A 14,423-nucleotide genomic window follows, 5' to 3' on the forward strand; every position below is an offset into this window, starting at 1 on the left:
ACGTGGTGGTCCCTCATTTCTTCCTCCCATTTGCACTTCTTTGGAAATACATAGAATTCTATCCCTCTTAGATTTTTATTGGTTTGTGTACATACATTTTGGATTAAAAGATATTCCAACCATTTTACTGATAATTTAGGGTAATAGTTAATCTCGTTGTTGAATTAAATAAAATATCTTTGTTTTTTACAGATCATTTTTTTTAAATCAATACGATGGTTTTCGTTGGGCAGTCAACTTCATCTGGTTAACTGGTTTCGACTGTTCGAAGAAAATGGTAGTTTGAAGTTTTCAATAATGTGAATTCGATAAGGTTTTTTGTATTATATTTGTCCCTATAAGTGCTAGGTTTTAAACAGTCCCATGAAAATTATAGCGAATTGGCGTAGACTTGAAAAGATTTTTAGCAAAATGTAAACTCCTTTCCTCCTATATTTTTTCCGTTGTCAGCTTTTCATTCCTACTAAACCTACCAATTATTGCCAAATGGCCCATTATTTTCCTCATAACTGGAATCTCCCTTCTGAAGCAACTAGTTCCCCACTGTCTACCTTTCGGTCGTCTCCATCCTCTATTATTGCTGTGTTATAACTTCCCCCAGTATATTCTTCTTCTTCCTCTATGTCTTATTGTCAGCTGTTATTAATTTGATCCTATTTGTAATGTAAATTTTCCTAATTACATTCTTCACTCTATTTCCTAGCATGCAGTACTTTATACCGTAAAAGTTAAAATTGTCGTAATTAACTAATTAAGTGGAAGACTCGATCGATGAAGTATTGCCAGAAAAAATAATTGTTTTTAGGACTAAATTAATGCATATATCGATAACATCTGGTGTAGTAACCATTCAAGTCTCTGTTTGTTTCTTTGTGTAATTACTAAGATCCCTTCATTAATACTATCCCTTCACTATACTATCCATTTACGGATGCTGTATGAGCCGGAATATGTCGGCTCATTGAAATAGTTTGTAACTGCTCAGTCTGGTTGTGTAGTTTCGATGTGTACCGTCCAATTCAATAGAAAAAAATAAACTGTTTGACTAAAATGGGTATTATCTTCCAATTGAGCTCTAAATCTGGAACCGTGCGTGTGATTTTTCCGTTACGCATGGAGAGATTAAATTGAAACTAAAGTTATGGACCTTTCTTAAGCAATTGGGACCATCCACACCAAACTGAATTCCCAAGAAAGTTTCAGATGTTTTGTTGTATCTGTTATAGATTACACCCCGCTTGAATGAATCCTGGTTCTCCCCATGAGTGCGTTGCCTTGTTCCAGATTGGCCCCGGGTAGCCTCGAGCGGGATCGCGTCAACGGGATGAAGGGGGGGCCAGATATTGAGGTTATGGGCCTTTTTTCTGGGGACTTCATGGATTGACCAGGCGTGATAAACGTGGCGACAAACCCGACCTCTGGGTAACACGATAGCATGCGTCTAAGAAAACCTTATCTGGGGCTAGAGTGTGGAGAAGGCAAGTGAAAATGGAATAAAATTAAGGAAGGATGAGTCGCGGAAAAAGTGGGGGAGGGAAGGATGAATTTGGGGAAGGCTGAGCTGTTTGGTCGGAAGGGGTCCTAAGGCCTTTAGGGATTGAGGTTGATGGTTAAGGGTGGGCTCAGGATTCTCTCCCCCTTGCTTGTGGGGAGAGACAGGAGGGGTGCCTGGATGCGGATTAAGGGGTGGTGGTAGGCGACAGGGCCGTGGTCGAATCGCCCTTGGAATGGGACGGTCTGGTTTGATCGGGGAGGGAAAGAGGGATTATGGGGGAGGTTGGGGGGGGGGTGTGCTGGCAATCCGGAGGAGGTACGCTAAGGAAGGGATACCAGGGCATGTGTATGGATGGATATATGTTTGGTGTGTATGTATGTATGTATATATGTATGAGGAAAGGTGGTTTTGGACCGGGGCGAAATGAAAACAGCAAGGATAAGTGGGAATCAGGGGAAGGAATTAGGCTGTCTGTATTTTTCCCGGTCAGTGTAACTGGAGGGGTGTGCTCCCCGCGTAGCATTTCGTCGTACCTCTCAACCCCTGTCTCGGAGCATTGATCGGTGCTTGTTATGGTAAGGAATTGGTCCGCATCTGCGTTGAACCCTGTAGTATATGGTCGGGATGTATAATGGAAGATTATTTAACACCAGAAATGCCGTTCTTTGGGACACTGATATATTAGATATGTTTGGACGGACATTAAGTATCATGCATTGAGAAGTCTTGTAATTTAAGCAACGAAAGTAAAAATTTGTACGAGCCCTACAGCATTTAATTTTCAACCAAAGCTCGATACTTACGAGAGTAACTTTTACTAGTGATTATCAATAAATAATATATGCATAGGATAATGGCCCAACAAAGTAGTCATGAAAATTATCTTTTTTTATTAAGATGTCACTATTTTTGATCCAACAAGTTTGTAATATTTTGGTTTCAAAATTATTTGGAAAATAAATGCCGTAGATACAATTAAAAAAGCAACAAGTTTAGTATTATTACTTTAGGAGGTGTATACTTGTGCTATCAAACTTGTTTCTTGTCAACAACTCTTGGCTTTACGGCGTATGTGAACAGCTGGTCATTGAAACCCTTGTCGTCATCCAGTGCACTCCACCGCTTCGCCCTGCGTAGTTTACCTTTCCAGAGAACTATTAAAAAACTAACATGATGTCAAAAAAAGAGCTGTGTTAATTCCACTTAATTTTCAGAGCTGTGTTTTTTCATTTTGCAATGGATAAGTTCCACTAAGTCAAGCCTGAGACAACGTAATTTACTCTTGATGTATTATTCTTCCCGGATACACAAAGTCACGGGTAAACTAAATAAAGCTTTGCCTGGGAAAATTCACTGCGGCCAAGGAATTCATCTTGGTACTTGGATAAGGGTAGTCATTTCATCAAATTTATCTCTCTGTACCTTCGTTATTTTCTTCAAATGTTTTACATTTTGTTTCAAATGTTTTACATCCCTTAAACTATTAGTCTCTAAAGGTGATATTAATAAGAATGTCATATTATTTTCCTGCTCAAGGATTAATAGCAGTGTCATCCTAAGTTTTAATGCGTATTTGTTCTTTGTCTAGCATTTTTGGGGTTATTTATTGATGGAAAGCCCTTAATTTTACGATTTTCAGTTTTATTGCCAATATTAAAAAAGTATTATTTTTGTAAGGTTAGGGGTGTTAAAGAGGGTAGCGGAGTTAAACATCATTATCGTCTTTTTCAAATGTATAGCCATTACATTAATCAACTGTGTGGTCGTATCCATTTAAATTTTGAGATACTCTGTAAACATACTCGTTTTGCGGTGGAAATCAAATTCTAATTCTCCGCTTTAATTCTTCCATAAACAAAGCACAATGTTGAATTAGTTTCGGTTCGCGCGATTTCCGTGGAGAATAAATACTATTTTTGCCGTTGATATTTTTCCTTTGAGTTGGGATTGTTTTCGTTGAGGTTTTGGTACGCTATCAAAAATGTTTATTTTTGTGTGGTCATTTAATTATTCTTGTTCACTCTATGGTGTATGCGAACAGGCCCAGTTAACCAAAGGGCTCTGCAAATGAAAGTCGTAAATCGAAACATAACTCACTGCTCTGAACCTACATAACAAATTCCCCGTAAGGGTTAGCGGTAGGTAGTCTTGTACAGCGCGCAAGGTTTACCAATGGAATTCATGGAACGAAAGTTTAGTTACACGTAAAAATCGTATCGTCATAAAAATTAATTTGCTTGAATAGGTCTGACTAATGTAGGTATCCATTATCAAGTGTTTCAGCAAAATTAATTTTTTTAATGTTTTATTTTGTGGTGTAAATTTAATCTGCTAATTGAATTATTAAGAATACAAGTTAGAAGGGTGATATTTCCAAATGGTTCGATTGTGTCCAGTGACTTTTGAAGATAGATTTTCCATGTAGCCACTTACATTTTTAGTAAAAGAAGCCTGAAGAAGAAGATTTAGGATAAATTCTATGACTATTTTATATTCGTGAAATATTTTGTAGAATTGAGGATGTGGAAAGCATTTTTTAAATGCAACCCACACATTTAAAGCTAATTCTTAAAATCTCCCGTGCAATAATTTGGGTGGTCGTATTTTTTCCTTCGTTGTGATTAAAATACAATTTTTTGTTTAAGATTCAAAGATTTTTAAAGCTTAATTCTATGTTGAAACGATATTTAGACGTATATCAATCATCGCTGTTCGTAAATGGGTTCGAGGTTTGCTTAGAACGCAGGCACTACGTAAGATATCACCTTGATTGCCGTGTTAAGTTGGAAATGGCGCGAAATTTAGTGCTCATATGCAAGTTGTATTAAGAAAATGTTGCTCGCCAAACCGAAGTTGGACGCGCTGGCGTAATCTGTACAAGTCAACCTCCACTCTCCCCTGGTTACCATTGAAGAAAAAGAGTTTTTATATTTACCTTACTGCTTTTAAGAGTCACTCAAGACTTGGCTTCATTACTCGTTACTTCCTTTCGTTGCGCAAGAGAGAGTATGGACAGCGAAAGCGTCTGCTGCCTTTGGCTGAAAAGGCCTCTTTGATGTGTGGATGGCGCCTGATATTCTGAATCCCTTGGAAAAAAATAAGTTTCCATTATCGTAGTTTCCCACACCTTTCAATTGTAATGTGAACATTTAATTTCTAGATGAAAATGTTTTTCAAGTACTAAGAGTAATTAAAACCTCAGCTGAATGAGCAATTTATTAATATATCACGAAAAGCCCCGGACTATTATTGTATTGCTTTGCGGGGAAATGATATTTTTCTGTTTTTTTTGCTGAACTGGATGGTTGTGGTCGATTTTTTCCTGTACTTTTGTATTGATTTGCATTCTCTAAAGTATAGTGTGAACGGTGACTATCTAATTTTATGTAAGAAATTGGTAAAGTATGCATAGAAATAACCAAAAATTGGAATAAAAGTCTTGGGAGTAATCGTAAAATCAGTTAGGCTTTCTGATGATTAAGTTTTTGTTAGCCAGTAAACTAAGGGGTTGCAGGTATTGATGAGCGCACTGGAAAGTCATTGCGATAGGTATGGGATGTGAACCTATGTAAAAAAAAAAGGTTATGCGGTTTAAGAGAAAGAGAAAAGCTAAGTTAAACGTTAAAATAAGAGGGCATGAACAAGACCAGTTGGAACAATTTATGTATTTCGTGTGTGTTTTATGGCAAAATGGTCAAAGTAGTGGAGAAATAAGAAGGATTGCGTTGGGCAAAGAAGCTTCTCGAGGAGGGGGCATTGATGACAGGGGCGTTATGTTAAAAGTTCAAGGAAATACTCCTGAAAACTTAGGTGTGGATTGGAGGCATTCGAGATATGGGCGTGAAGAAGGATAAAAAAAAGGTGAAATGAGCAAGAAGTAAAACAAACGAAGTGCCAGGCCCTGTTGGGGAGGAGAGGAGGTTGTTGGGAGATATCCAAAGGAGACAGGCAAGATGGATGCAGAGTAATTAGGCGATAGGATGTTGAAGACTCGGAAAGGGGGGAGACTGTTAGGCACGCGAGAAAGCGGATGGGAGAGAATGGAGGAAATTATGGACGGAATGAATAAAGATAGATTGTGTTCGGAATTGAAGAGCAGTTAATTGTAATTTGGGGTGTCAGGTTTTGTCCCGTTAAGCGAAGCTATGAAATTTATAAGTGTACTGTCTTGTGTCCATCCAAAACCTATCTTAAACGGTAGTATTTACCAAATAATAACTGTGATCACTGGACCTATTGGTTCTTTCTCTCTCTCTCTCTCTGACTCTGAGACGAATTCTTCAATCCCGCACTTCATGCCCGATTTTCTTAATGTTGCCTTGTCCGATGAATTTGTTCGCCGGCGTAGAAGTGGCCTCCTCGATTCGAGGAGACGCAAAAGGCAATGGGTGGACAGGTTATTGGAAATGAACGCCCTTCCACGCGTGTGGGATGTGTCACGGAGGCCATGCAAGGGCAGTTTTACCGAAAGGGAAGGAGTGGTGAGTGTGCGTATTAATATTGTTGCCTGGGGGGGAGGGTGCGTCCGGGAATTGATGATAAGGGTTGCGAATAAAGTGGCCGTGGCCCAGCAAAGATTTGTAACTCCGAGTGAACCCAAGCGTGGAGTAATAGCGGGGTGCCTTTCTCTTCCCCCGCCCCGCTGTGGACGTGGCAAGTCGTCAAGTCGCCACTTATCTCGAGTCCTTTAAGATCACGGGGTCGGTGGGACTCGGGGAGTAGATGAATTAAGATTTGTGGAGTCTTGCGGCGGTGTGGATCCTTGAGGGTGGCGGAGACAGGAATGAGGGATGTAGTGAGCCTGATCCCCCTTAATGGCCGCAGGGGCTTGGTCGCCGCAAGCTTCCTGGGAATGGATTTGGCAACCATTCATTAAGGTCGAGACACAAACGTAGGGGATGTAAGGCGAGTATCTTTTGATCTCTTATTCATCATCTGGAATCTCATTCTCGACATAATAAAATTGTGAATGGACCATAAATATTATGTTGATAGCCGTGTGCTGATTTTGTTCTGCGAAAACTTCGGTTTTATTGCATCCATTAAATCAGCTTATTTTTTTATTTTTGGCCTGAATTACATTATAAATATCCCACACAAGCTGCATAGCGTTTTATGTCGCGCGATCCCAACGGAAATACGGTATTTTCGAATTCAACTCGGGAACTAAATGATCATCATCCATTACGGGGCCATGACGAATGAAAAAATGTTTCATCGTCTCCGTCATAATATCATGTTATTTTTCCTCACTTCTTCCCCAAATTATCCTATCTTTTCGGGAATGGTCGCGGATTCGGGCTTTAATTTTTTTTAAATTGCTTCATGTTTTAAATGGATGTAGATGTTTCCCTAAGAAAGTAATAAGAGCTGGTGTTCATCCGGAGACATTTAGGTTTTTTCTTGGCGTAGAAATTGAGAAAGAGTGAATGGCGATAGAAGTTAGATAATCGCTGTGAAATATTAGCTATCTACTTTCATTAAGTCGACTCATCCTTGGCCCCAGCTTATTTTTCGTGTCTTAGTCATAATTAATGTAGAAGCTATTTAATGCAATTCATCACTTTTAATTTTCGAAATGAATGTTTTCCTCTCTTTAGATTTTCATTTCTAATTATTACTTTAACCTCGTTTATTTGTTTCTGATATGCCACCTGCGACACGCGGAAGCCCCTTTTTACTCGTGTGACATTCACATGCCCTTAAACTGATGGGCGCAATATGACTCGATCTTTGGAATATTGACCGCTTGAAAATCAATATTTGAATTGATTTAAAGCCACATTAACATCAAGTAAAGCTAACATAGCAATATTAAGTACAGCTGAAGATAAAACAATAGCTTGGACGATTTGCATGCATGGCCATAATGAATGTATAAACTTTGCTTAGGTTTTCTTAACTCTTTTTTTTAAGTTATTTTATTTATTACCTATTTGTTTAACATGAGACTAACTTAAACATAACAGTTTCAGGTTTACTTTGTGGAAAAGTTAAGTTTCTTTTAACCCTCATAATGAGACTAACTTTATTTATCGTGCTAGCATCGTAATGGGCGCTGGGTTATGCCATTGTTTTTGAGTAGCCAACTCATCGTCTATGCATTTCCAACTGATTCGGTTTGTTTACTGCTGCAATTTGCTTTATCAGTGCATCACATTTGGAAATATTATTAGACTGCCTCAACAAACTAACGAACAGCTGTCTGGCGTATTTCGTTCTGTTTCCCGATGTGATTTTGGAAATCCTCTGCCCACCAGTCTGAATATTTGAGGAGATGTTTGTTTTGGTCTGTTTAACGCTTCCGTCGTGAAATTTCAATTTTTTTTGTGAAAATGTGTCGGTATCACAATCCACGGGGCGATGTGGTGGTGGGCTACGCTCCGGGGGCACGTTGAGTTTTTATCTTTTTTTTTCGCTTGTAGACCACGTGTGGACCGTGGTGAATTTAAATCGCCTGGTTGCCTTGTTTGAAAGAATAATTCTCCCGCGCGTTACTTATACATTCCGAAATTTTCAATAGCCCGCCGTTTTTTTTTCCTCGTGTTATCCTGGATTTTCATCACTGTAGTGCGGCATTTCAATCCCTTGCATCAACACTTCCTACTCTCGCGAAATATTATTTATTATTATCTTCGAATAATGTTCCTGTTTTTCGCTCTAATGCTTTATTTATTAATACTCCCGTTTTCTTTTTTATCAGTTTTCACGTTCGGAGACTAGGAATGTATATTTTAAAATCTTTTTATTGTTTCAGTGCCTGGGAATTATAGGTCAGCGTTTCAGTAAATTTATGTTAGGGGATACCGGATAAAGTTGGCGAAACGATCTTAATAGTACTGCACCTTTCGGATCAGTACTTTTTAATTGTTTTGCCAAGTTTTTGTTCAAATATGCCATATCAGAATTTAACCCCTCTATGTCCTATTGTAAAATTTGGACATTAAAACATGTATTTATGCTCGTTATTTTGGGAGCTTCAATTATCCCTTTGATTTTATCTACGTTTGTTTGCGGAGATTATGTTGACGTTCGAGGGTTTACTCATCCCATCCTTCATGGGCAGATATGCGAACTGCTGCTCTCTGTGTATTTGAAATAGCGTGTTTTCGAAGGGCACCGGCTTGAGAAGTTAATGAATTAATTGCGCACTTTTAAAATTTATCCACCATGCCGAAACAGTGCCCATAGTGCATGAGGATGTTATTCTTTCACTTTGATGGAATTAAATTGGGCGTTAGGCAGGAGCGGAGGTTTTTTTTTTCATTTTTACACGCGAGCCGGAATTTCGTTTCCTGCACCGAGTACTTCCATCGAATCTGCACTTGGCGATAAAGGAACCCCATAAGTAAATTCCTCGATTTATCGAAGTGGTTAGCAGTAAAAAGGGGAGATTGCAGGGGACGGGATGTTGGGAGGAGGAGAGCTGTAGCTCACTCGCTCTTTTTCTATTTCCTCGCTTCCTTTTCGGTCTGCCCCATCCTCCCACACCCTTCCTCTCTATCTCTATCTCTCCTTCCCCATGCGACTTTAATCCACCCCCTTTGCCTCCCCATCCGCCTCTCTCTCACACCCCTCCCACCTTTCCTCGGAACCACGCCTCCGCCTACTGCTAATTCTTTCGGGTCGATGACGTTCGTGTGCCTTCACTCCCTCCCTCCCAACCTAGGGCTTTCAGCTATGGCCCTTTTTCTCCCTTGTCCCCGGAACCCTAGGGTTGACCCTCTTCACACAATATCCTCCCCCTCCCATTCCTTTTGTCCACAGTCTACGCCGCTCTTTTCCCTTGCCCCCATATCTTCTCTCCCTCCCCCAATCTCCACCTCATCCTCTCTCTTTCTCTCCCTCCCGTCGGCCCGAAAACATCCCTGCCAGTTTCCCCGCGCTAATTCCCCTTTTCTCTCTCACTCTCCAACCCCTCCTCCGCCCCAACCCCATCACGCACACATTGAAGCTCACCCATCATAATCGGGGTCCGGACTGCGTGAGGAGGAGTCGGGAGGATGGGGTGAGGAAGTGGAGTGTTATGGGAGGAGAGGGGGGGAAAGGAAGGCGGGCGGGTGTTTCGAGGGGGGTAAAGGGCGACAGGGGGTCGAGTCTGGGGGTTTTGCGGGAGTGGGAAGGCGTTGGGGAGGGTGATGGACGATAGGAGGCATGGCTTGGGAACGAGTCCGGTCGTTTCATTATTATTTGTTTCCCTTGAGGGTGGGAGGGAGGCTGGGAATGGGGAATGGGGGAAAATAGTGAGTGGGGAGGGGGGTTAACACCCATTCCCGGTTCTTTCGTCCCCACCTCCCAATCCGACCTTCCCGCAACCCCCGGGCCCCCATCTCTCTTCGCCCCTGTTCCCCAACCTCCTCCGCCCCTTCTCCCCCCCCCCAAACGTATCCCTCCTGCCGGTAATCCTTTTATCCCAGATCCCCTTTTGTTCCTTTATATTCCCCCTCCCCCGATTCCCTTTCCTCATCCCTCTTCCCTGCCTCTCCCGCGGACACCTCTACCCTCTCCGGAACGAGGGGAGACTGAGTACGCGCCACCCTCTTCCATCCCCCTATTCCATTCCCCCCCTCTCACTCTCCCCCTGTCTATCCTCACCCCCCACTTCTACTCCTCCTCCTCTATTGATTGTGTTCTGGGAGCGTTGGATGCTTGGCAAGTTTGGGATGTCGGAGGAGTGGAAGCGGTCAGCTTCCATGGAAACAAATGCTCGCAACCCCCCACGGCCACTCTTCCCATCCCACGCTCCCCGCGCCCACTCTCCATTTTTATCCGCCGCCCCCGGTCACCCCCCCCCCCCGTTTGCCGCCCTCTCCCTACGGCCAATGTTGTCTCCTGCTGAACTCTCTCCCACTGGCTCTTTCTCTTTCCTTCACCTCGGCCCTCCCATCCCGTCCTCGGCGGCCAAATTGCTCGCGGTTCTCTCCCGCTTACAGCATCTCAATTTATCTCCTCTCCCTTCCGTCCCCACCCCCAACCTCTATCCGCTTTCTCAACCCCCTCCGCTCCCTCCGTGCTATCCTCTCTTTCTCTCCTCTCTCTCCATTTTCTATCCAAAAGACATCCTTTTATTTTATTTTCTTCCCTTTTGACCCCTACTCGCGTGTCTCTCTCTTCTCCGTCCCCGTTTCTCTTTCCTTATCTCTCTCTGTCTTTCTCTGTTTTTGTCTTTTCCATCCGGCTGCGTTTATGAGGGTTCCCTGCCGATTTTTCCCTCTTGTTTCTCTATAGCGTAATCGTAAAAATGGCCCAGTGATCCTAATATCAGCCAAATAAATACGGCTCCTTTTCTTTCTGTCAAGTCCAAGCCCCGAAAATTATGTTCACCTTCACCGGCGCAACAGCGTAAGTTCGCCCATCCAATCGGGCGGTATAATGCTCTTCATGTATTTATTATGGGTACTGCCGGCTGGTTCACCCCTACTGCAGCGGACTGGCCTTCATGAGAGACGAATTGGTTAGTCGGCCACCGAAGGAAGCTTGGATCAGATTGGTTTTCATTTCACATCAGAATTGACGCAATTAGCGTTTTGATTTGTAAACGTCTCGTGATGAAATGATAATTGTGTTAATGGAAGCGACTAATTTAATCTTGTCTTGAGAATTGGTTTCACCACTTTCGCGGCTGGTTTGTCGCAAAATTCACCCAGTCGCCACATTTAAAATCACGTTACTACCAGTTCCAAAGTCTGCAGCCGGCGCCTGAGCCCAAAGAATATCGGGAAGTTTGAAAATATTCCTTGTATTGGCTTTCAATCACTGGTTGGAATTAGGCTTCTTTCGCGGGTTACTTCGCTCTGAGAGGCTGCATTGTCTTCCAGCCATTGAATGGCAATATAAATGGATTTTTTCACCTTTCGCAATTCTCGGAATAGCGGTATACCGCCTATAGAGTCATGGAAATGTTGCGTGCAAGATTCGCACGAGAAACATTCACCGTTCTAGAAGCCGATGAAATCCCTATTTGCCCTTCTTTTCGATATTTTAGTTCCTCGTACCCTTGTCAAGGACGATCGGGTAATGCCCATCAGCCTTTGCTACGCACTGATTTTTAATCCATCTTCTTGACAGGATGTATTCAGCATTTCGAAGAGGATTTTTTCCGGTGTATTAAGGAAACATTCGGGGTGCTATTCGTAAAACTGTCCATTATTCAACGAGGAAACTGGACTGTGCCGTAAAAAAGAATTGAAAGAAATATTGTAAGTAATAACATTCTTCGATATGAATCTCTTTTGAATATGGTAATTATCAATATAGACGTGATGCGGCCTTTTTTAATATAAAAAATGTATTGAACCCTAGCATGTGGGCGTGGATTTTGTGGCTCACATGAATTGGAGAGGAAATCTGGAAATATATCACGTCGAATGCGTATTGATAAGTGTTTATGCTACCATGAACAGATGGGAGTACTCAGAAGAGTAAAGAGAAGTACTTTGGTGAGGATTTCGTGAAATGAAATCCTAAATCAGATTTTAAATACCTGTCAACGGAAAATAATTCGGTTGAACTGAGCAATCAAGGAATTGACGAGTGACAAGCGATATTCATAATTGAATAGTCATAATTAACGTCCAACGCCAAGCTTTTGCCCCCCTACGATTAAGTGTATTTTATTCCGAGCAAATGTATTGCTTTCCCGCAATTCCTTTACCCCTTCCCCTCCGCTGTATCTCTCTAATGTTTCCTCCTCCCGTTTCGACGTTTATTTTTTCTGTTGCTACTTCTCACTTTCTCCCCCTCCCCCTCTGCCCCTCTCTCTCTGCCCCTCCCTCTCGCCTCCCCCTCCTCGCCACAATCCCGTCTCTGTCGTTTCCCCCTCTCGCTAGATTTATTTCGTTTTCGAAATGTTTTCCACTATCTGCCCACTCCCCGCTCCCCATCCATCCTTCCTCCCACTTCTCCTTCGCCTCCTCTCTCTTGCTTTTTTTTATAATGCCTCGTTGCGCCGTCGAGTTTTTGTTTCACCTTATGTTTCCACCGTGTAGTTTTAACTCGGGTACCAGTTTCCTTTTTATTCTACAACGAGTGATACATACTTAATGGGAAATTTTTTTTTGTTTCATTTCGGTACGTCGTTCGGCGTTTTTAATGGCATGACAGTTTACCCGGATGTGGAAGTTTCAGGGATATTTATAGCTTTTTAACGGCGTTTCGTGTTTGCTTTACAGTTATTGAATTAATGTACTTGAATTCGACTTAACGATAACGATTTCTTCATACGATTTCTCGCGTTTTTAGTTTTATCGGCCGTAACTTCAGCCTGCAGTCGATTACTTTTTCTGCAGTCATATCGTCACTGCTTTGTTTTTCATCCGTGTAAACCTATTCACTTCGCTACTTTTTAAAAATCGTATCCTAGTCTGCTATTTTCATTTGAGTTCCTTATGTAAATTACGTGTAATGGAAAATCCCGTGAGTGGACCCTGCAGGAAGTAGTAATTCAAATCATTTTTCGTGCAGCTTTATTTAAGTTAACGTTTAGCTAAGTTTACGTTTTTATTTAACGGATCCTATAATTGCGATTACTTGCCTGGCGGGGAAAATAACCTTTAGATAGGATGTATATGTTTACCGAAACGAATAGTTAATGTTAAAGCAAACGCTTGATAGGAATTTGGTGTTTTTGATTTGATCAAGCTCTTCAAAATTCATGATATGATTTTCCCTTGTTGTATTAGAGAGAGCATGTAAATTCACTTCATATATACCTATCACGTTGTGATCGGCGAGTAAGCAATATCATCATTGTCAAACATTGGCGAGCAGAAACATCACGCATAAAATTTGTAGGAAAGGAGTCTGAAGGGGAGGACATAGGGGGTTCACACGATTAGTAGGCGGAAGGGTTACACGTAGGCGTTCGATAATGAAGCTGTTGAGGAATGGAAAAGTGATTGAGGAAATTTATCTTCACGATTAAATTATTTTTTTTTAAATTTACAATTTATTTCAAACTCACTGAACCATTTTTGAAGAAACTTTTAAAGGAAAACCCAATTATTTTTTAATTATGGAAAAAGATTGGCTTCTTTCCATTTATACCCTATGCATCCATCGCATGCGTATCGTATATCTTTAAATCTTTGTACGCAGTGGGCAGTTTTCGTTAAGAAATATTTCAAATTAACTGTGTGAACAAAGGGTGTTTTCTTCAATCGGTATTTAGGCATTATTTATGCCTATCCGCGGTGCTTGGGAATAAAAATTTGAAGTTAGGTGTTGAATCTCCTAATTTTATATCTCATTAATCAAATTATGTGCCATCCGAATGGTACGCATGATAAGATTGAAGCTAGTTGTTCAGAGTACATTAATTATGAAGTTTGCTTAATTCATAAATTGCCTTCAATTGTTGATAAAAGTGAAACAATAAAGAATGTCTTCTAAGGTGCAAACATATGCTAATGATATGCATCCAGTTCAATGAGGAGGAAAATTGTGTACGTACAACGCTGACACAGATGCAGAAGGGATTTTTCATATGGACAACATTAATGGCGCTAGCTATGGACCTTTAATTCTCCTCTTCCCCGTTATGACTATCAGCGTACTTTTTTCCTAGCTAAGGGCACTGTTTAGCGATGTTATTATACTAAGATTTTTGTTTGAAATTCCGAAACTTATGTTATCATTACGGTTTTTTTAATTTGGCGTAAATCGGGCCATATAATTCTAAACAAAAATCTTGTTTGAAGGTTGCATTTTTACTTAGGTAAACTATATTAATCCTTCGTTAATAAATAATGGTATCACCTGGTCCTTGGTACTTGTTAGAAGAGTCATTCAGGGTGAAGTCATCACTTCGCTAAGGTTCCACCATTTTTACTATATTGATTGTTAGCGTATACTTAGTACCTATCATATTAGCTCTTATCAAAATGATTTTTTTCCCTTGCGTTCTACGTACATATTTGGGGAGAAATTT

The 14,423-nt window shown here is 41.2% G+C and overlaps 1 protein-coding gene across 1 annotated transcript in view; it reads left to right on the forward strand.

Moving 5' to 3' along the window:
* Smg5 (Smg5 nonsense mediated mRNA decay factor) overlaps positions 1-14,423 on the forward strand; it is a 315,083-nt gene that overhangs the window by 220,119 nt on the left and 80,541 nt on the right. The window lies entirely within an intron of this gene.

Source organism: Hetaerina americana, unplaced genomic scaffold, assembly GCF_022747635.1.
Source record: "Hetaerina americana unplaced genomic scaffold, ioHetAmer1.1.p SCAF_6, whole genome shotgun sequence".
Lineage (NCBI taxonomy): Eukaryota > Metazoa > Arthropoda > Insecta > Odonata > Calopterygidae > Hetaerina > Hetaerina americana.